At 50.5% G+C, this 19015-nt stretch overlaps 5 long non-coding RNA genes across 5 annotated transcripts; all 5 read left to right on the top strand.

The window, feature by feature from the left end:
- The first annotated feature begins 494 nt into the window (after positions 1-494).
- On the top strand, positions 495-5418 carry LOC144248369 (uncharacterized). The gene is made up of 3 exons (XR_013341703.1): positions 495-584; positions 763-812; positions 5260-5418. It is a non-coding gene; the product is annotated as an uncharacterized LOC144248369 (long non-coding RNA).
- A 2199-nt stretch (positions 5419-7617) lies between these two features.
- LOC144248929 (uncharacterized) lies at positions 7618-8203 on the top strand. The gene is made up of 5 exons (XR_013342111.1): positions 7618-7676; positions 7755-7796; positions 7890-7942; positions 8045-8088; positions 8170-8203. It is a non-coding gene; the product is annotated as an uncharacterized LOC144248929 (long non-coding RNA).
- A 24-nt stretch (positions 8204-8227) lies between these two features.
- On the top strand, positions 8228-10401 carry LOC144248928 (uncharacterized). The gene is made up of 2 exons (XR_013342110.1): positions 8228-8429; positions 9747-10401. It is a non-coding gene; the product is annotated as an uncharacterized LOC144248928 (long non-coding RNA).
- Positions 10402-15097: 4696 nt separating this feature from the next.
- Positions 15098-17200, top strand: LOC144248927 (uncharacterized). The gene is made up of 3 exons (XR_013342109.1): positions 15098-15178; positions 15425-15478; positions 16804-17200. It is a non-coding gene; the product is annotated as an uncharacterized LOC144248927 (long non-coding RNA).
- A 50-nt stretch (positions 17201-17250) lies between these two features.
- LOC144248926 (uncharacterized) lies at positions 17251-18496 on the top strand. Its single transcript, XR_013342108.1, has 3 exons — positions 17251-17324; positions 17921-17972; positions 18230-18496. It is a non-coding gene; the product is annotated as an uncharacterized LOC144248926 (long non-coding RNA).
- The last annotated feature ends 519 nt before the right edge of the window (positions 18497-19015 follow it).

Here is a 19015-nt window from a genome sequence, read left to right as displayed (position 1 = left end):
CTGATTCTGCTTTTTGCGAAGGTGTATCAAAGTGTGCCAGCAAAAGGACTGTTTTCTCCAGGGGAAAGCTTTCTCTCAATGACCATCAATGCATGTACGTGCTTTAATCGTGTACCCAGATGGATTAAGAAAAGACAACACCCGTAGCAGATTTCCAATGGATCAGTGTCTGTGAGAAGTGGGCTGTGTGCTGGAGATGGAGAGACGCTGTTGGAGGGTGGCAACAGCGGCAGGTGTGAGCTGATGTGAGGATGATGAGGGCTCAGAGCAGCCCCAGGTGTGAGCTGTGAGGATGAGGAGGGCTCAGAGCAGCCCCAGGTGTGAGCTGTGAGGATGAGGAGGAGGGGCGGCTCCTGCCGGGGGGAGGTTATTTTAGGGCGAGGGTTTGCCTTTGCTGGATTTTGCACGGAGCTGCTGCAGAAAAGGAGTTTTTGGGGGGCTCCCGCGGCTGTCTCCTGGAAGGACGGTGGGCGCTTCGGACAGGGTCCGGGGGATCACCTGGATCCCCACCTGGATACGTGGAGCATTGCTCAAAGGAGGAGCTGAGGGACAAACCTTTGTGCCGAGAAGCAGCAGCCAAGGAGGTGAGCCGGTGCGCCTTTGTAGCGGGGATTTTTCCCCTTTCCCTTTGAAATTTCGTCATCCTGAGGTTGAATTGGAGGGGGCAGTCCTGTTGTCCCCCCTTTTAAGGGGTTTGGACTGAGGTAAAAAGCCCCCTTTTGCCATGGTTTGAGGCAAGGCGCTTCTTTTCTTCTCTTCTAGAGGACGCGATTGAAGGGAAGCCTACGTTTCTTTTCCCTTGTTGGGGTGAGGTGAGCGCCGGAGCGTGGCGTCAGAGTCGGGGCTGCAGAGGAAGGGAGCTGCAGCCGTGGCAGCGCTGGCAGGGCGGGGATCGGGCTGTGCCGCTGCATTCGGGGCGCTTCTTCTGCCCCCGGCCCGGCAGCGAAGGGTCCGGCGCGGAGCCCTGCCGGCAGTGCCGGGGCTGGCCGGGGCGGAAGGGGAGCTGGGCGCGGCTGGGCTGCCGCGGGCCCGCCGGAGCCGCGCCGGTGCGAGCCGTGCGGAGCCGAGCGGAGCTTTGGCCGGGCCGGCGGGCGGGGGAGGCGGCGCGGGCGGGGCCGGTGCCGGCCGGTGCCGCCGCTCCGTCCGCTCCGGGCGCGGGGCTCGGGCGCCGCCGGGGCCCCCCGGGCCCGGTGCCGGCCCCGCCGGGCCGGGGGCAGCGGGCGGGGGTCTGCCGGCGCGGCGCCGCCTCTGCCTGCCGGAGGAGCCGCTTTCCTGCCGGAGCCGCGCTGCGCCCGGGGCCGGGAGCGCGGCTCCGCATCTTCCAGCCTCCCTCGCTGCGCTGGTTTTGAGGCGCTCCTGAGGAGCTCCTGGGATCGGTGGCTTTTGATCGGCGTCGCTGTAGGAGAAGGGCCCCGGGCGCTTCTTGGTTGTTACGGTTCTTGCTTCGGCTGCTCATGGCAAGGTTTTTGTTTTTGGGTTGAGTGTTGTTGTTGGATTTATTTTTGATCGGTTCTTAGGTTTTTTAAGGATGCGTTTCTAAAGGTTTACACTGGTTTTTATGGGTCGGAGCATGGAGTAGAGGGTCGTTTTTCAATTCGGTTGTGGAGGCTTTTATTAGCGCGAGGGCGTAGTGTTTGTTTTGGTGGGCTTGAGGGAGTGCCCTGGAGTTAATCGGTGAGGTTTATTTAATATTGATGAATGCATTCTTGTTTATTACGCTATAGGGGTTTCATTCGTTTGGCTTATTTGATTGCCGTGTATGTTTCATTGTTGCAGAGAACTTGGGAGATATTGTTTGCGGTTACATTTCTCTTTTGGCGACGTGTTTATTTCTAGGTGGTATTTGTGTTTTGATGGTTTGAGGCAATTTTTGTTTCTTGAGTTAGGAATACCTATTTTGTTGTTGTTAATATATATATATTTTTTTGTTGTTTGATGTGTTTGGTTGTTGTTTTTATTGGTTTTATTTTTGGGAGCATGGGCATTTCCATGGTGGATCTCTTTAGGTGTTTATTTTATTTGGGGGGTGAATTTTTTTGTTTCTTCGTGGTTCCCATATTTTTATATCTGTAATTATTTGGTGGGTTTTTTTAGTTAATTTTATAGAGCGTTGGGTTCTCTTTATGAGTTAGTGTAGTGGTAGGGTTTTGGTTATTATTTTTTTTAGAAACGTTGGGGGTCTCTTGTATGGTTTGGAGTATGGTAAGTTAGTTGGCTTTTTTTTTTTTTCCTTTATAGTGGTTTTTGTGATTTGCTCTGTGGGTTTCTATAGGGTTTTTTAAAATGTTTGTTTCGTTTTTGTGACGTGATAAGAGCTGCTGGTGAAAGGAGTGTAGTGCGGGTTTTTTTGCTGGTAGTTGGTTGGCTGGTGGAGCCTTTCTGAATTTTTTGGACGGTATTGGTGGGAATTTGATGCTGTTTGTTTTGGCATTTTATTTTTAGGAATTAGATTATAACTGCAAAGTTTTAACTAGAACTCTAATGAAATAGAACACATGCATAAACATGACAATGGGAATATAAAACTTCAATTTTAAATGTAAATGGAAAACATATAAATTAAACGTGTAATATAAATAATGCCGTCCATTACTATTAGGTATAACCTTGTTTGATATGGAGTATTTTATATGTTTATATGCATATAAATATCGATTATAAACATAAATATCCGTATAGAAGTGTATAATTAATACATGTGGATATATGAATATTACAAAACAATAGGAATCAATACAGTACCTAATGCGTATTTTACTGTATGTGTCTTATTATAACGCATTTCATGTCATAAATACTATATATCGAAATATAGTACCTCAATATGTTGTGATAGAATAGATAAGTACTTGTAAAAATCAAAAATAGGAATATAGAAATATTTAAATATAATTTAGAATAAAGGGGATTTTTATTTTCTATTTGGTATTAGGTAGGGGTTTTATTATAAAAATTATAAATAGAAATAAAATAAAATTAGAAATCTTTGTATAGAAATATATCCTAAATACGTTAAGATCTATATAAAAATTCAAAGGTAAGTAAACATAAGTATTAGCAGTGTGTATGAAATAGAATTTAAAAAATAGTTTATCTATCTCGCTACCTTATTATATATGTATGTATCAAATATATTTATAAATACATCAATATAAAGTAGAAGTTAAAAGGTGGCTATAATGATGAAAAAAATATAAAAATATTCGAAAATCGTTTAAAGAAAGGGCTTTTTTGTTTTTATTTGGTTGGAGGCAGGGTTTTAATGGAAAAGATATGAATATACATTTTAGTTTGATATCATTCTAAATGTGGAAATATATAATCAATGTATACAGGTGTATATATAAAAATATAAAATAGTAATAAAAATTAGTATTAGGAAGAGATAGACTATAAATAGCATCATACATCAATCTACATTTAAAATATAAATTTGAATATAAATGCGAAAAGTAGAGATACATTTAAATGGAGTTTAAATAAAGGGGTTTTTTTAAAAGATTTTTACTTGGATAGAGGCAGGGTTTTATTTTAAGCAATACAAACCTTTTAGAAATCTAAATCTAACTATAGAAATATGTAAGCAATCTAATAAGATATGTATAAAAAATAAAATGTAATAAAATAGAATAGGAATAAATCTAAGAAATGATAAAAATACAATTTTCCATCAGTATCCATTACCAATCCGACTGTGAGTATAAATCTGAAAAATATAAAACCAAGCCTTGTTGCAATGCAGTTTAGGAGGAAAGCTTTTTTCTTTCGGTTCCTATCGGGTCGCAGGCAGGCTTTTTGTTCCGTTCTTTCCCGCGCGGACGCTTTGGGGCGTTCGCTGCCGAGGCCGTGCCGGCGGGGACGGCGCGGTGCTGTCGCCGTGTGGGCAGAGAGCGGTACTGCAGCCCGCGGCCGCCATCTTGGGAGTGGCGTGGCGCGGCCTCGCTTGACCTTCTCGAGAGGGCGCGAAAACGAGGACGTTGAAATTCGAGGACCCGTGTCTGTTTTTTACACTGCCTGAATTGCGCTCAACGCCGGCGCCCCCCGACGGGATTTTCCGCGGCGGTTCTGGTGCCGTGCACACGGGCTGTGGGGTCAGCAGCACCGCGAGCGTGCGGGTTTTTGGCGGGAGCCGACAGGCATGGGCGAAAAACGCCTCTCTCCGTCAAGGTCCCCACGGGCCGCCATCGTGTCGCGGACCCTCTGGACAAGTGCTGCCGCCTTGTGGGCACAGGGCGGTACTGCAGCCCCCCAGCCGGAGCCCGGCCGAAGCGGCGGGAGGGGCGAGGGGCGGGAGCGAGCGGCGAGCGGGGCGGTGTCTGTGAGTGAGGGGAGGGCTGGAGGCGGCTCCGCGGGCCGAGGGCGGCCGGGGCCGGTGCCGGCCGGTGCCGCCGCTCCGTCCGCTCCGGGCGCGGGGCTCGGGCGCCGCCGGGGCCCCCCGGGCCCGGTGCCGGCCCCGCCGGGCCGGGGGCAGCGGGCGGGGGTCTGCCGGCGCGGCGCCGCCTCTGCCTGCCGGAGGAGCCGCTTTCCTGCCGGAGCCGCGCTGCGCCCGGGGCCGGGAGCGCGGCTCCGCATCTTCCAGCCTCCCTCGCTGCGCTGGTTTTGAGGGTCTTATCGATGTGTTTTAAGGATTATGGAGCTGTGCTAAGAGCTCTTAGGAATATGTAGGGATTTTTTTTTTTAAAAGCTTCTTTGGGGGCTTTTAGGGGTGTCTTAAAGTAGGGTATTTTTATTGTATTTTAAGGGCGTTCTGAGGCTATTTTTATGTTTTTGTGGGGGTTTTAAGGCATTTTGAAGATGAGGGGTTTTTTTAGCGCATTTTTATGGGGTTTTAGGGTCTTTTCATGGCATAGAGGCTGAGGGGCAGCTTGAGGGGCACTGTGGGGCCTTGAGGGTGACGGAGGCTGGGAGCTGAGGGGGGAACAGGGGAGGGGACAGTGGGTGACACAGAGAGATGCTGAGGGGGGCAGGGGCAGCTGGAGGGTGACACAGAGAAGCTGGGGGCTGAGGGGCAGAGGAGAGGGATTAAGGGTGGCACACAGGAGCTGAGGGGCAGCTGAGAGGGGGCTTGAGGGTGACAGCCAGAGCCTGAGGGCTGGGGGGCAGAGGGAGGGGTCAGGGGTAAAGGGTGAGGCCTTGAGGGCTGGACAGTCCAGTGGAGATCAGGGCTACAGGGTACAGCTTAGGAGGCAAGTTAGGGTACAGGTGCGGCACCCCTCACGCCACCCGTACCTCACCCTAAGCAGCCTTTTCCCTTTTCAGCCCCAACAACAGCAGCACAGCACAGCAAGCCTGACAGCGAGACCACACCGGAAGCCTCCCAGTGGGACAGGGCAGCGACCCTCGCACCAGGACAACGCCGGAACCCTCAGAGGACAACAGGACCCGCTGCTAAAAGGTAGGGATGACATCTGTGGGCTAGAGAGCAACAGGAAGGGGTTTGGAGGCTGAGCAGGCTTCCTTGAGTGTTTGTTTTTTTTTTGCAGGGCTATTAGGAATATTTAGGGGAATTTTGAAGGCTTTCTCTGGTGACTTTTAGAGAATTGTTATGCCTTCCTAATGGCTATTGTAGAATTCATTGGTGCATTTTTAGTGTCAGGATGTGGGTCTGACAGAATGCCCACTGAAAATGCAGAGTACTTCTGGAATGTACTGGAGTGCTTGGGGAAGGTGCCAGTGGAGGGCCAGTGGGTAAGGTGCCATAATGCTGGTCTGAAGGTTGTGATTTGTGAGCAAAGCGAAGTGGTTGTGGTTAGGGTTTTATGGTGGCAGATTTCTTGAGGTGAAATCCAGCACAGAAAATATCAAGCCCCAAGCTTTGTACTGTCAGTTTGCAACAGGTATTTGGTAAGAAATAAAAAACCCTGAGTACTTGGGGATGGGAGATTTGGACTGGGAGAAATCCTGCGCTGTTTTGACATTGAGGAGGCAAAAGGAAATTTAGGACCTGACAACCCAGGGGCATTGCAGGGCCCTGTGAATAAATGAGGGATATCTACTTGGTGAAAGCAAATTCAGCAGCCCAGGTTCCTGGCGTCAGTTTGAAGGGCTCCCTTGGCACTGTCAGAAAAGCACAAGTTTGGGGGGGGGGGGGCAGCTGGGGTCTGAATATATCCTTTAATATTCGGATTATTTCCAGTCAGCCTCACCCTAAGACCCAAGGAGCTCTGGGCACAATCACAGGCCATTTTCCCTGGGAAAGAAAACTCACCAGTCCAGGTTCCTGATGTCAGTTTGTAGGGCTCCCTATTATATTTTATATTATCTTTATTATAATATTAACTATAATTAATATTAAATATAATATAATATTAAATAAAATATATTTTATTATCTTCCCTGCAAGCAGAAGGAGGTGCAGATTCACGGTGCTTTGTGCTCAAGAGGGGCAGTGAATCTCTGTGGGTGCTTCTGCCCTTTTTCCCTGACCCTAAAGAGAAGGGACACTGTCCCTGCATGGACAGTCTTGGTCTGGAAGTAGTTGGCCTCAGTAACACAGTGTTTTAAGGGCAGAGGAGAGGAGAGGTGGTTCCCATGCCTGTGGGCAGCTCTTCCCGAGAGCAGGAGAGGGGACTGCATTGTTAAGTAGGAAGTGGATGTGTTTCCCAAAGAAAACTTCAGAAATTAAGCTCCAGGGGCAAATACTGTGAGGTTCTACCACCTCCTTGAGGACAGCGTTAAAACCACAGAGGCATCAGCAGAGCTTGGAGCAGGACTGGCCAACCCCAGAGCGCCTCACGAAGCCCTCTGTGTGTCTGTGGCAGTCGAGTAGCACCTGGGGGGTGCTGAAAGTCCCAGTTCTGAGAGAAAATTCTGTTTAACTTGTACACGTTGGCTGGGTGTGTCCCCCCAGTACAGCTCGGTTCTTCTCTGAGGCGGTGCCTGGCAGGGTCTCTCCCTGTTAAGGGCCGGGCGTGTTTTTGGCACAACACAGCAAAGTGGATTATTTGCCCGGCGTTCTCAGGAGAATAATGGTGAGCAGCAGAATTGCTGGGTTGTGGCTGCTGTGCAGCTAAGATCATGCAGTGATGTTTGGTGTTCTCGATTGTAGCTGAGCACGGGACCACAGCCCGGTGACCATAGGACATTCCCCGCAGGCGAGGCAGCCTCCATTGCCACGCGACGTGGATTCTCATCCCCAGATGCCAGAGAGATAAGTGGAGGGCTAAGGCCCGCAGAGGGGGTGAAAGCGGGGTGCTGGGAGGGCCTTTTGAATCAGCTTTGGGGGCAGGGATGTGCAAGAAGTGTCCCCTTAGACCAGCTAAAGGGAAAGTGTCTGTTTTGATCACAGTGCTGAGGTGCTCAGGGCAGAGCAGTTCTGGTGTGTGTCCTGTCACTTGTCTCTGGTGCACTCTGTGTTCTTTGGGTCTCTCGGTCCTTTCTTCTCCTCAAAAGCTCTCTCTCCCTGTCCTGTGTCACGGGTGTCTGCACGTATTTGTCCCACAGCTGCTCTGCCCTGCTGCATAGCCTGTAATAGCACAAGTCCTGGGGACTTGAAATTTGTAATTTGCAGGGTGTAGTTGGGCTCTAGATTGTATCAGGAGATTGACATAACATGTTTGGTGCTGTTTAGTTGTCCTGCAGCCATTTGACACTAGTCCTAACTTCCTTTCAGATGCTGACAGTTCAGATCAGTGGCAGAGAGCCCCAGTCCTGAGTGAGGGTTTTCCCATGATCAGGTCAGTCATTGTTTGCATTTTCAGGGGAAGCCTAAATAGTGACCATGTTACAGCAGTGTTCTTTGCCTTTATTTTTAGGAGGTCCAGGCAGATAGCAGCAGTCAAGGCCCTGTGTGCCAGGTGAGCAGTGGACAGAAGGAGTTGTTCTTGCTCAGGTTTCAGGTTTTGGTGCAATTCTAAGCATCCACTCTTGGTTACTTTGTTTTATTTTAGGCAGTCATCTTGCAAGATGTCTCTGGTCCGGATGTCTGGATGTCCAAGGCCAGGTGGGTGCAAGCGTAAGGTCTGGGTGGGTGTGCTTTTCAGGTCAGGGGGATGTTGTTTTCACAGTATCTCAGTGTGGGTTGTTTTGCTTTGTTTTTTTGCAGGTGCTGTCGCTGCCCTAGCTGTGTGAAGGAACAGAGGCGAGCGGGTGAGTTGGCATTTTGGCACGGTGACTCACAGGTGACCCTTATGCAGCAGCATGCTAAGTGTGTACCTTTTTGTTTTTCAGGTATCCTCCAGGCAGCTTGTGGAGTCAAATTGAGATTTCAGGTGAGCCGGGGCAGCGGTGTGTCGGAGTTTCGGGGATTCCTCTTTTCGTGGGCACTAGTTGCATTTTCTGTTTTGTCTTAGGTACCCTGAGGAGGAGCGTAGCTGAAGTTTGGAAACAGCAGCACCGAAGCTGATGCAGAGAACGTCTCGCCGTCCACATCCAACTGACATTGGATTCCATCCGGTTGTCTTGCAAAAGCCAAGTGCTGGGGCCAGTAGGTGGGAGATGGGGGGAAAACCTTTACTATCACAGGAGGCTATTTGATGTTAGCTTGGAGAATAGGCCCATAGTGGGACGGGCCCCTCGGGAGCAAAGGGAGAGGGTTTCTCCTCAGCCCCCCCAGAGTCTTCGCCGGGCAGGGCAGTTCCGATCCCTCTCTGGTTCTCGTGACGTTCGCATCGGCGGCCTTCTTTGACTCTTGACATTGTCGTGGATCTTTTCACCATAGGAGCCCGCCTTCATGTCTGGAGCTATAGCTACAGTCACCCTGTAGTCATTTCTTCCTTCTCTAGGCCTACTGAGCTTCTTAGGCTTCCTCTTAAGTGCTTTGGCACTAACATCTTGAAAGGAGTTGCATGTCATCATCAAGTGCTACTGCCCTAGGGCTTTCTTTTCTTTGGCATCATCAGCCCATGGCTCATCTTGGGCTAGGAATCTTGGGTCCATAAGGTGAAATTGCCAGGCAGTTTCCACTTGTGTCCGTGTCACGTTGTCTGTGTCCGTGTCACGTTGTCTGTGTCCGTGTCACGTTGTCTGTGTCATAGGCCTTTGTTACATCTCCATGCTTTAGCAACATCATTTTGTGCCGTATTGGCCATATTTTGCTCACGTACCTTCCCGGATATCAATTATTCTGGCATTTTTACATATTTACTTTTTGGGTCCGGACGATGTACACGAGATGTTCTCATCCATCTTCATTCTCAGTTTTGGTAGCCCTTCTCATGGACTTCCGTACGGAGCTTATTAGCCCCTCATCACCTGACCACAGTAGTTCCGTAGCATCTGCCTTCTCAAAGGATATAGGGCTCAAAAATTAGTCTTCTGGAGAATTATATCAAGTCCTCACTTATCTTGTATCTCTGTCAGCTTACGTTGTATGCACTTATGATGCACCTACCTGTGTCGGCTTCTATTGTATGTGCGTATGTTGCGCCTACCTATGTTAGCTTATATTGTTTGTGCTTACACTGTATGTACCTACGTTGGCTTATGTTGTTTGTGCTTATACTGTATGTACCTACGTTGGCTTATGTTGTTTGTGCTTATACTGTACGTACCTACGTTGGCTTATGTTGTTTGTGCTTATACTGTACGTACCTACGTTGGCTTATGTTGTATGCACCTCTGTTGTGGCAATTATGATCGGAGCTGCCTTGCCCGGGCAAGTAGTCACGCTCAGGTAGAGCAGTTATAAAGCTTTGCCGTTCATCTGTTCTCTACGGGGTTTGGGGTACAACACTGATGGGCCCAGAGTTGGTATAGCTCCTGGCTCTCAGATAGTCAGTCACTGACCGCCTCCCCTTGTCTCGTAGGTCCCCGGGTGCCTACAGAATTTCCTGGAATCTACCATTTGACATGGAGGTCCTGCGGTCAGAAGAAGCGTTTAAGCATATTCTTCAGTGCAGCGTTTCACGTAAGGGTGGCAGCCAGCGTGTCAGCAGAAGAATGTGTGAGAGTGTGACTGTCTGTGTCTGTCTGTGAGAGTTTGTGTGTGCTTGTGTCTGCAGCTGTGTGTGTGTGTGGAGCAGATACAACCTTGTGTGTATGGCCTTTGCCTTTCAGGGGGGGTTTTCATCAGGCAGGAGGATTTTTTGGGAGTCTCCGGAGCGAGTTGCCGTGAATGTGAGTTTGTGCGTAACGCGAAGGGGGCGTGCACGTCGGCGGAGCGTTTTGCGCCGTTTTTGTTCCGGGTGCGTCATAACAATAAAAGCGTTGTGGACTTTTCTGAAATGGAGACACGGTTATATTGTGTCAATATGTATTTGGCTTGTAGTACATTATATTGTTCTGTCTTTGCAGTTGTTCCTGTCTTTTGATGTATTTTGCTGTATGTAAATTGGACTTGTACTTGTGTGCCTAGGTATGATGTATTCTTTGTTGTATTTGTCTCTGTACTTGCATTTGTATGCATTGTTTCCCTGTGTATTGCTGAAGTTTAAGGGAATAAAGATTAATCAGCCCTAATAATGATGCCTCTTACCCTCTGCCCTGCCCACCATTCATCTCCTGTCTTTCTTTGGTGTGGTTGAGTCCTATCATTTTCACCCTTTTTCTCCCTTTGCCTCTTACTTTCCTCTTTAGTCTATTCCTCACTTTATCCTTCCATGTGTAACTCTTTGTCTCTGCCTGTGTTTTCCTTTGTTTCCATTTCTAACACATCTCTATGTTTCTCTAACCCTATTTCCTTCTCACCCTATTTTCTTCCATTCCTCTACATGTATTTCCCCATGTCTCTATGTCTGTCTCTTTCAATCTAGGTTTCACTATGTTTTCTTCTTTTTTTTTTCTTTGTCAGCCTTTGTCTTTCTAACACTTGCTATCATTGTCTTTGTCTCTGACCCTTTTTCCTTTTCTGTCCAACTTTAACTTTTTTGTCTAACTCTCTATTTCTTTCTCTCTTGAACCCTACCTTGTGTTCAGTCTCTCCATTTGTTTTCCTGTAGGTTTTCAGCTCTATTTCTTCTTTTTCTTGTCTCTCTATTTGCTTTTCTCTTTCATTTCAAGTGCTTCCTTTTCTGTTTGTCTTTCACTCTTTTTCTCCTTACCCCTCCTTTCTTTTGCCTTTCTCTTTCCAATCTGACTTTTTTAGTTTTTCTTTTTATCTCTCTTTTATTTTTCTTGCTCTGTTTTCTTCTTACTCTCTTCCTTTTCTTCTTCTCACTCTTTCTTCTTGCTCTCTTCTTCTCTCTTCTTCTTCCTCTCACTATCCTCGTCTTCTCCTCGCTCTCTCCTCTTCTTCTCACTCCTCTTCCTCCTCTCTCCTCACTCCTCTTCCTCCTCTCTCCTCACTCCTCTTCCTCCTCTCTCCTCACTCCTCTTCCTCCTCTCTCCTCACTCCTCTTCCTCCTCTCTCCTCTTCTTCTCACTCTCTCTCCTCTTCTTCTCGCTCTCTCCTTTTCTTCTCACTCCTCTTCCTCCTCTCCTCTTCTCACTTTCTCCTCTTCCTCCTCTTTCTTCTTCCTCTGACACTCTCCTCTTCTTCTTACTCTCTCCTTTCACTCTCCTCTTCTTCTCACACTCTCCTTTTCTTCATCTCACTCTCTCCTTCTCACTCGCTCCTCTTCCTCCTCTCTCCTCACTTTCTCCTCTTCCTCCTCTCCTCTTCTTCCTCCCTCCTCTTCTTGTTCTCTCTTCTTCTCACTCTGTCCTCTTCTCACACTCTCTCCTCACACTCTCTCCTCTTCTCACACTCTCTTCATCTCTCTCTCCTTTTCTCCTCACTCTGTCCTCTTCCTCCTCTCTCCTCTTCTTCCTCTCACTCTCTCCTCTTATTCTTCTCACCCTCTCCTCTTCTTCATCTCACTCTCTCCTTTTCTTCTCACTCTGTCCTCTTCCTCCTTTCTCCTCACTTTCTCCTCTTCTTCCTCTCTCTTCTTCTTCCTCACTCTCTCCACTTCTCACCTCTCTCCTTTTCTTCTCTCTCTCCTTTTCCTCCTCTCTCTCTCCTTTTCCTCTCCTCTTCTTCTCACTTTCTCTTCTTCCTCCTCTTTCTTCTTCCTCTGACTCTCTCCTCTTCATCTTACTCTCTCCTCTCACTCTCCTCTTCTTCATCTCACTCTCTCTTCTTCTCACACTCTCCTTTTCATCTCACTCTCTCCTTCTCACTTGCTCCTCTTCCTCCTCTCTCCTTTTCTCACTTTCTCCTCTTCCTCTCCTCTTCTTGTTCTCACTCTCTTTTCTTCTTCTCACGCTCTCCTCTTCTTCTCACTCTCTTCTTCATCTTTCTCCTTTTCTTCTCAGTCTCTTCTCTTCCTCCTCTCCTCACTTTCTCCTCTTCCTCCTCTCACTTCTTCCTTCTCTCTCTTCTTCTCACTCTCTCCTCTTCTCACACTCTCTTCTTCATCTCTCTCTCTCCTTTTCTCCTCCTCTCTCCTCTTCCTCCTCTCTCCTCTTCCTCCTCTCTCCTCTTCTCACTCTCCTTCTCTCTCTTATCTTCCTCCTCTCTCTCTCCTTCTCTTCCTCTCACTTACTCCTCTTCCTCCTCTCTTCCTCTTGTCACTCTCTCCTCTCTTCTTCTCACACTCTCTTCATCTCTCCTTTTCTTCTCACTCTCTCCTCTTTCTCCTCTCTCCTCTTCTTCTCACTCTCTTTTCTCACTCTGTCCTCTTCTTCTCACACTCTCTTCATCTCACTCTCTCCTTTCCTTCTCTCTCTTTCCTCTTCCTCTTCTCTCCTCCTTCACACTCGCTGCTCTTCCTCCTCTCTCCTATTCTTCTTCTCTCTCCTCTTCCTCCTCTCCGTCTCCTCTTCTTCCTCTCACTTTCTCCTCTTCCTCCTCTCTTTTCTTCCTCCTTTCTTCTTCTTCTCATTTCTTCCTCCCACTCTCTCCACTTCTCACTCTCTCCTCTTCATCTCACTCTCTCCTTCTCACTCTCTCCTCTTCATCTCACTCTCTCCTTCTCACTCTCTCCTCTCTCTCATCTTCCTCCTCTCTCCTCTTCTTCCTCTCACTTACTCCTCTTCCTCCTCTCTCTTCCTCTTGTCACTCTCCTTTCCTTCTCACACTCTCTTCTTCCTCTCACGCTTTCCTCTTCTTCTTGCTCTCTCCTGTCCTTCTCACACTCTTCTTCATCTCTCTCCCTTTCTTCTCACTTCTCTTCCTCCTCTCTCCTCTTTTTCTTCTCACTCTCTTGTCTTCCTCATCTCTCTTTTTCCTTACTCTCTCCTCTTCCTGCTCTCTCCTTTTCTTCTTCTCCCTCTCTCTCTCCTTATCACTCTCTCCTCTTCTTCTCACTGTCTCCTTCTCTTTCTCTCTTTTTTTTCCTTTCTGTACTTAGAATAAAAAAGCAGGAGTAGAAAATACTGTGCTCCGAGGAAGTAAAAAAAGAAAACAACTTTAAAAATAAAAATTTCTACTCCCTGGGAGCATCAAAGTAAAAATAAAAATTTTTACTCCCTGGTAGCATCAAATTTTCTACTGCTGCGCCTGACAATCTTTTTGGGTAGGGGAGGGGTCTGTCTGGTAGCCACACCCCCACCCTGAATCCTCCCTCTACCCTAACCCCTTCCCTGACCCACCCTCCACCCCCTCCCCCACACCCTGACCCCGCCCCTAACCACGCCCCCAATGCTGACCCCCTCCCCCTAACCCCCACCCCGTCCTTACCCCCTCCCCTGGCCCCGCCCCCAGCCACACACCCTCCCCTGACTTCTACTGATACCTATTAAGATACGTATAAAAATCTGAAATAAAATATAATAGGAATAAATGTAAGAAATTATGAAAATATAATTTTCCATCAATATCCATTACAAATCCGAATGTGAATATAAATATGAAAAATAGAAAAATAAAGCATATTGAAATGCAGCTTAAGAGGAAAGCTTTTTTCTTTCGGTTCCTGTCGGGTCGCAGGCGGGCTTTTTGTTCCGTTCTTTCCCGCGCGGACGCTTTGGGGCGTTCGCTGCCGAGGCCGTGCCGGCGGGGACGGCGCGGTGCTGCCGCCGTGTGGGCAGAGAGCGGTACTGCAGCCCCCCAGCCAGTGCCCGGCAAAACCACCGAGTGGCTTGGCGCGGACTCGCTTGAAAAGTGCTGCCGCCTTGTGGGCACAGGGCGGTACTGCAGCCCGGCTGCCTTCTTGGGAGCGGCTAGGCACGGACTCGCTTGAAAAGTGCTGCCGCCTTGTGGACAAAGGGCGGTACTGCAGCCCGGCCGCCCTCTTGGGAGCGGCTTGGCGCGGACTCGCTTGAAAAGTGCTGCCGCTTTGTGGGCACAGGGCGGTACTGCAGCCCCGCCACCCACGGCCGCCCTCTTGCGAGTGGCTTGGCGCAGACTCGCTTGAAAAGTGCTGCCGCCTTGTGAACACAGGGCGGTACTGTGGCCCCACCACCCACGGCCGCCCTCTTGGGAGTGGCTTGGCGCGGACTCGCTTGAAAAGTGCTGCCGCCTTGTGGACAAAGGGCGGTACTGCAGCCCGGCCGCCCGCGGCCTCCCTCTTGCGAGTGGCTTGGCGCGGACTCGCTTGAAAAGTGCTGCCGCCTTGTGGGCACAGGGCGGTACTGCAGCCCGGCTGCCTTCTTGGGAGCGGCTAGGCACGGACTCGCTTGGAAAAGTGCTGCCGCCTTGTGGACAAAGGGCGGTACTGCAGCCCGGCCGCCCTCTTGGGAGCGGCTTGGCGCGGACTCGCTTGAAAAGTGCTGCCGCTTTGTGGGCACAGGGCGGTACTGCAGCCCCGCCACCCACGGCCGCCCTCTTGCGAGTGGCTTGGCGCAGACTCGCTTGAAAAGTGCTGCCGCCTTGTGAACACAGGGCGGTACTGTGGCCCCACCACCCACGGCCGCCCTCTTGGGAGTGGCTTGGCGCGGACTCGCTTGAAAAGTGCTGCCGCCTTGTGGACAAAGGGCGGTACTGCAGCCCGGCCGCCCGCGGCCTCCCTCTTGCGAGTGGCTTGGCGCGGACTCGCTTGAAAAGTGCTGCCGCCTTGTGGGCACAGGGCGGTACTGCAGCCCCCCAGCCAGCGCCCGGCAAAACCGGCGGGAGGGGCGAGGGGCGGCAGCGAGCGGCGAGCGGGGCGGTGTCTGTGAGTGAGGGGAGGGCTGGAGGCGGCTCCGCGGCGGCGCCGGATTAGGATGGCAGCGGCGAGGGAGGCTTTCTGTCCCGTTCCGGCCGCCGTCCGTACCGGAACGCTTTGTGCCTTTCTGTCCCTCGCCGGCCGCCGTCCCCCACGTGTCGCGAGCCCGGCGCCGCCGTGATGGCGGCGGGCGGTGGGACCGGGCTCGGGCGGCTCTGGAGGCGCTGCTGGAGGTGGGATTCGGGGCCCGGCGCGCTGAGGGCGGCGGCACCGGGGGGACAGCGGGGGAGGGCGGGCGGGAGCAGCCGGAGGGGACCCGGCACCGGGAATGGGATTATGGCGGGGGCGGGACACACGGACAGGCCCCGGAGCCCTCGGGACCCCCAAAACTCCACCGGGACCCCCAAAAAACCCCCCGGGAACCCCTCAGAACCCTCTGGGACCCCCCAAAAATAACCGGGAGCCCCCCGGTCCCGCAGGGCGAAGGCGCTGGCGCTGACCGGGAACCGGGGAGTGGAGCCGGCCATGGACTGGTGAGGGGGGACCCCAAGAACACTCCCGGGACCCCCAAAAATACCCGGCGGGATCCCCCCAAAACAGCCCCCGGGATCACCAAAAACAGCCTCGGGAACCCAAAAATTCCCTTCAGAAGCCCCAAAAATCCCCCTGGGACCCTCAAAAACCCCCTGAGACCCCCAAAATTCCCTTCAGGACCCCAACCCCCCCCCCCAGGACCCCCAAAATTCCTCCCAAAAACCCCTGAAACCTCCAAAATTCTCCCCAGGACTCCAAAGCCCTCCCTGGGACGCCCAAAATTCTCTTTGGGACCCCAAAACTCCCCCTGTGACCTCCAAATTTCCCTTTAGGACCCCTGAAATTCCTCCTGGGACCCCCAAAACCCCCTGAGACCCCAAAAATCCTCCTGGGATGCCCCAAAAACCTTCCAGAACCCCCCAGGACCCCCTCCAATTTTGGGTCCCCCCCCGATTCGGGGTTCCCCCCGGTTTTTGGGTCCCCAGGCTGGTGGCTCATGAGGACGACCCCGACTCGGACCCCGAACTCCCCCGGGTTTGGGGGCGCCGCCCGCGGGCCTGGGGGGGCCCCGGCAGCCGCCGGCCCCCGAGGACGAGACCCAGAAGTGAATTTTGGGGGTCGGGGGGGAATTTGGGGTTTGGGAAGGAAATTTTGGGGTATGGGGAGCTCAGGGATATTTTGGGGTTCAGAGTGGTTAATTTGGGGTTTCAGGGTGTTTATGGGCAGGGTTTTCGGGTATTCTCGGGAGGGCTTTGGGGTATTCTTTGGTGGGTTTTAGGGTATTTTTGGGTGGATTTTTTGGGATATTTTTGGGACGGTTTTGGGTTGGTTTTGAGGCATTTTATGGTGAGTTTTTTGAATATTTTTAGGAGGGTTTGGGTAGTTTTGGGTGGGTTTTTTGGGGGCATTTAGGACGATTTTGGGGTATTTTTGGGTGGGTTTTGGGCTGAAGGCGGCTCAGCGGCGGCGCTGGAGAAGGATGGCAGCGGCGAGGGGGGCCCGGCGGGGCCCTGCCTTTGCCAGCCCCTCCTGCCGCCCTCCTTGGAATGGTTTGGGGCAGTATGGGGTTATTGAGGTAGGAGTAATTATTTTGTTGTTGTTGATTTAATGTGGTGTTTTTTGTTTGTTTGTTGTTGTCGTTTGATGTATTTGGTTTGTAGAGCAGGAACTGTAGACAGAATCCTGCAGAAGTAATATGGAATTTGTCCTCCCAAAACCCACCCGGCTTCCAACCACTTTCAGCACGTGGTCTTCCTTAGCAGCACATGGTTCCCCACACTTGGGAGCCGGTGCACTCTACTTTTCTCTCCTCCTTTGCTGACAGATCCTGCTGAGGCTGAGGACAAAGCCCTACCCCTACACGGACAAGGCAGCAGACCTGGTTCGGGAAGCCAGCGTGCTCCAGGCTGCTCCAGGACTCTGATCAAACATCAGCATCCCCGTCTCTCACATTGATGGTACGTGGTAACCCCTTAAGAACAGAATTCCACCTTTTCTAACCCTAAGCAGCAAACTGGGGATGGGTAACTCTAGAAATCTAGAAATCCTGTCATGTAAGGACCTCCAGGTTTCAGCCCTCCGTGTGTCCTTGGTATCAGAAGCTGGAATTGCAGAGTTGCCACTTTACCTCCAAACGTAATTTTTGATGTGGTTGTGCCACTTTAACAGTATATGAAATCTCTCTTCGTGTTCTTGCAGCAGCATTTTCGAACCACAATGGAAATCTAGTCCTTCTGCCCGGAGCTGTTCACAGAATTGTGGAATCCCAGATGGGTTTGGATGGGAAGGCACCTTTTTTTTTGCAGCATTAGATTTTTGCAGCATTGCAGCTTTTCAAGCTTCTAAGTAAGTTACTTCATTCAGATTTAAACTCTCTTGAAGCATGCTTGATATGGTTTGTTTTTTTCATTGTTATGTTAGTTTTTGTTTTGGTTTTAATTTGGCTTTCTTTTTTGCCTGGCGTAGGAAAATTTTACAGCTCTCACTTTTTTCTTCTCCAGTTGAGTATTACCAGTGTTACCTTCTTAATTCAAAAACCATTTGCTGTATGGAAAAAGCACCTTGCCTTTGTGAAGGGCCAGGTGGGAACTGTTTTAATGGCCAGTGGCACAGCCCCGTAGCACACAATTCCCAGGAAGTGGGGAGCCCTCTGCCAGGCAGAGCCACCTGGCCAGGTTCCTGCGGGTGCTGCTGCTGTACCCGGCTGATGAGGTGAGAAGCAGCTTGGCTTTACTGCCAAAATAAAACTCACCCGTTTTCCTATGAATCCCAGCAAAGTGGTCCCAAAGGCTCTGTCACTCAGTCTCTGCTTCCATTGGTGTGGAGAGGCTGGATCCCAGTTATCACCCCAGCAGTGCCCCTGCCTCCCTTTTCCCCACTTTTCTGTTCCAGTCGTGCGAAACATTCAGGCTTTGTTTTCTTCCCCCTGCGGTTCACTGCAGATCCCAGAAAACCCACAGGAGGGAAGATCATTCCTTGTGCTTCCACCTCCAGGTGAGAGAGGAGATGGTCACATCCTAGGAGCCTGATTTTGGAATGTTTTATGGAATTGGCCCAGTGGCTTTTACTTCTGGGGTTCCTGGAGTCTGTCCCTGGCAGGTCCAGCCTGTGCTTCAACTGAGAGCCCTCAGTCCGCAGGGAAATGAACCTTTGGGGAAGTTCTTACAGCTCTGCTTAGTGCTTTATGAATGGTGATGATTTTCTGGAAGTAGGCTGTCCATTCTGACCCTTTTTCTTCCCTCTCCCTGCAGACTGTACCTGCTGAGAGGCTGAGGTGAGACCAGGATCTGTAAAATCCCTGACTCTCCGTGTTTTCCTGAGGCTGAAGCCGTGTTTGCTGTCAGTGACGACAGGGTGGGAGATGCTAAACACTGAAAACTTTGGGGTTTTTCCCCTGAACTCCCCAAGACTCTCTGCAGCTGTGCCCTGTCTCTCTCTTGAAAGAGTTTCTGGATTTACAAAGGTTTTTACATTCTGCAATATTTATCTATAACTCGATTAAAAAGAATCATACTGTATCAATGTGGTGTTAATTACTTTGTTTGAGTCGGTTAATTAAAGCAAATTGTTGGTAAGGGGTTTGAACATCCCTTAGTTGGAGCTGGCAGCTCTTATTTAATTTCTCTTCATTCCTTTAATTTCTTTCAATATTTTTCTTGAGCCATTACTGCAATTAGGATGTACAGTAAGGACAAGAGCATTTCTGCCCTGCTGGATTGGGAAATCCGAGCCCAATTCCTTGGAGAGATTGAGGGGATGGGGATCTGTGCCTCAAGCTGGGTTTTGACAGTGGGAATTTGGTGAGGAAGGAAGAGGAGAGATCCCACGGAAAGTGGCTGAGGCCAGTTCCGCTGGCTTTGGGTGCTCCTACCCCCGAGAAAATCATCCTGGCTGAAGGGAACTGGAAGAAGCCAGGGGGCTGCGCCGGGGGCTGTGCAGGGACCCCAAACCCTGGTCAGGGCGCTGGGCAGTGCCAGCTGCAGAGGAACGCTGCAGAGGGGCTGCGCTGGAGCCCCTCAGCTTCCATGCAGAGATGC

Source organism: Lonchura striata, chromosome 2 (assembly GCF_046129695.1).
Source record: "Lonchura striata isolate bLonStr1 chromosome 2, bLonStr1.mat, whole genome shotgun sequence".
NCBI lineage: Eukaryota > Metazoa > Chordata > Aves > Passeriformes > Estrildidae > Lonchura > Lonchura striata.
The sequence above is the reverse complement of the archived record's forward strand: the minus strand, read 5'-3'. Positions and strand labels throughout refer to the sequence as shown.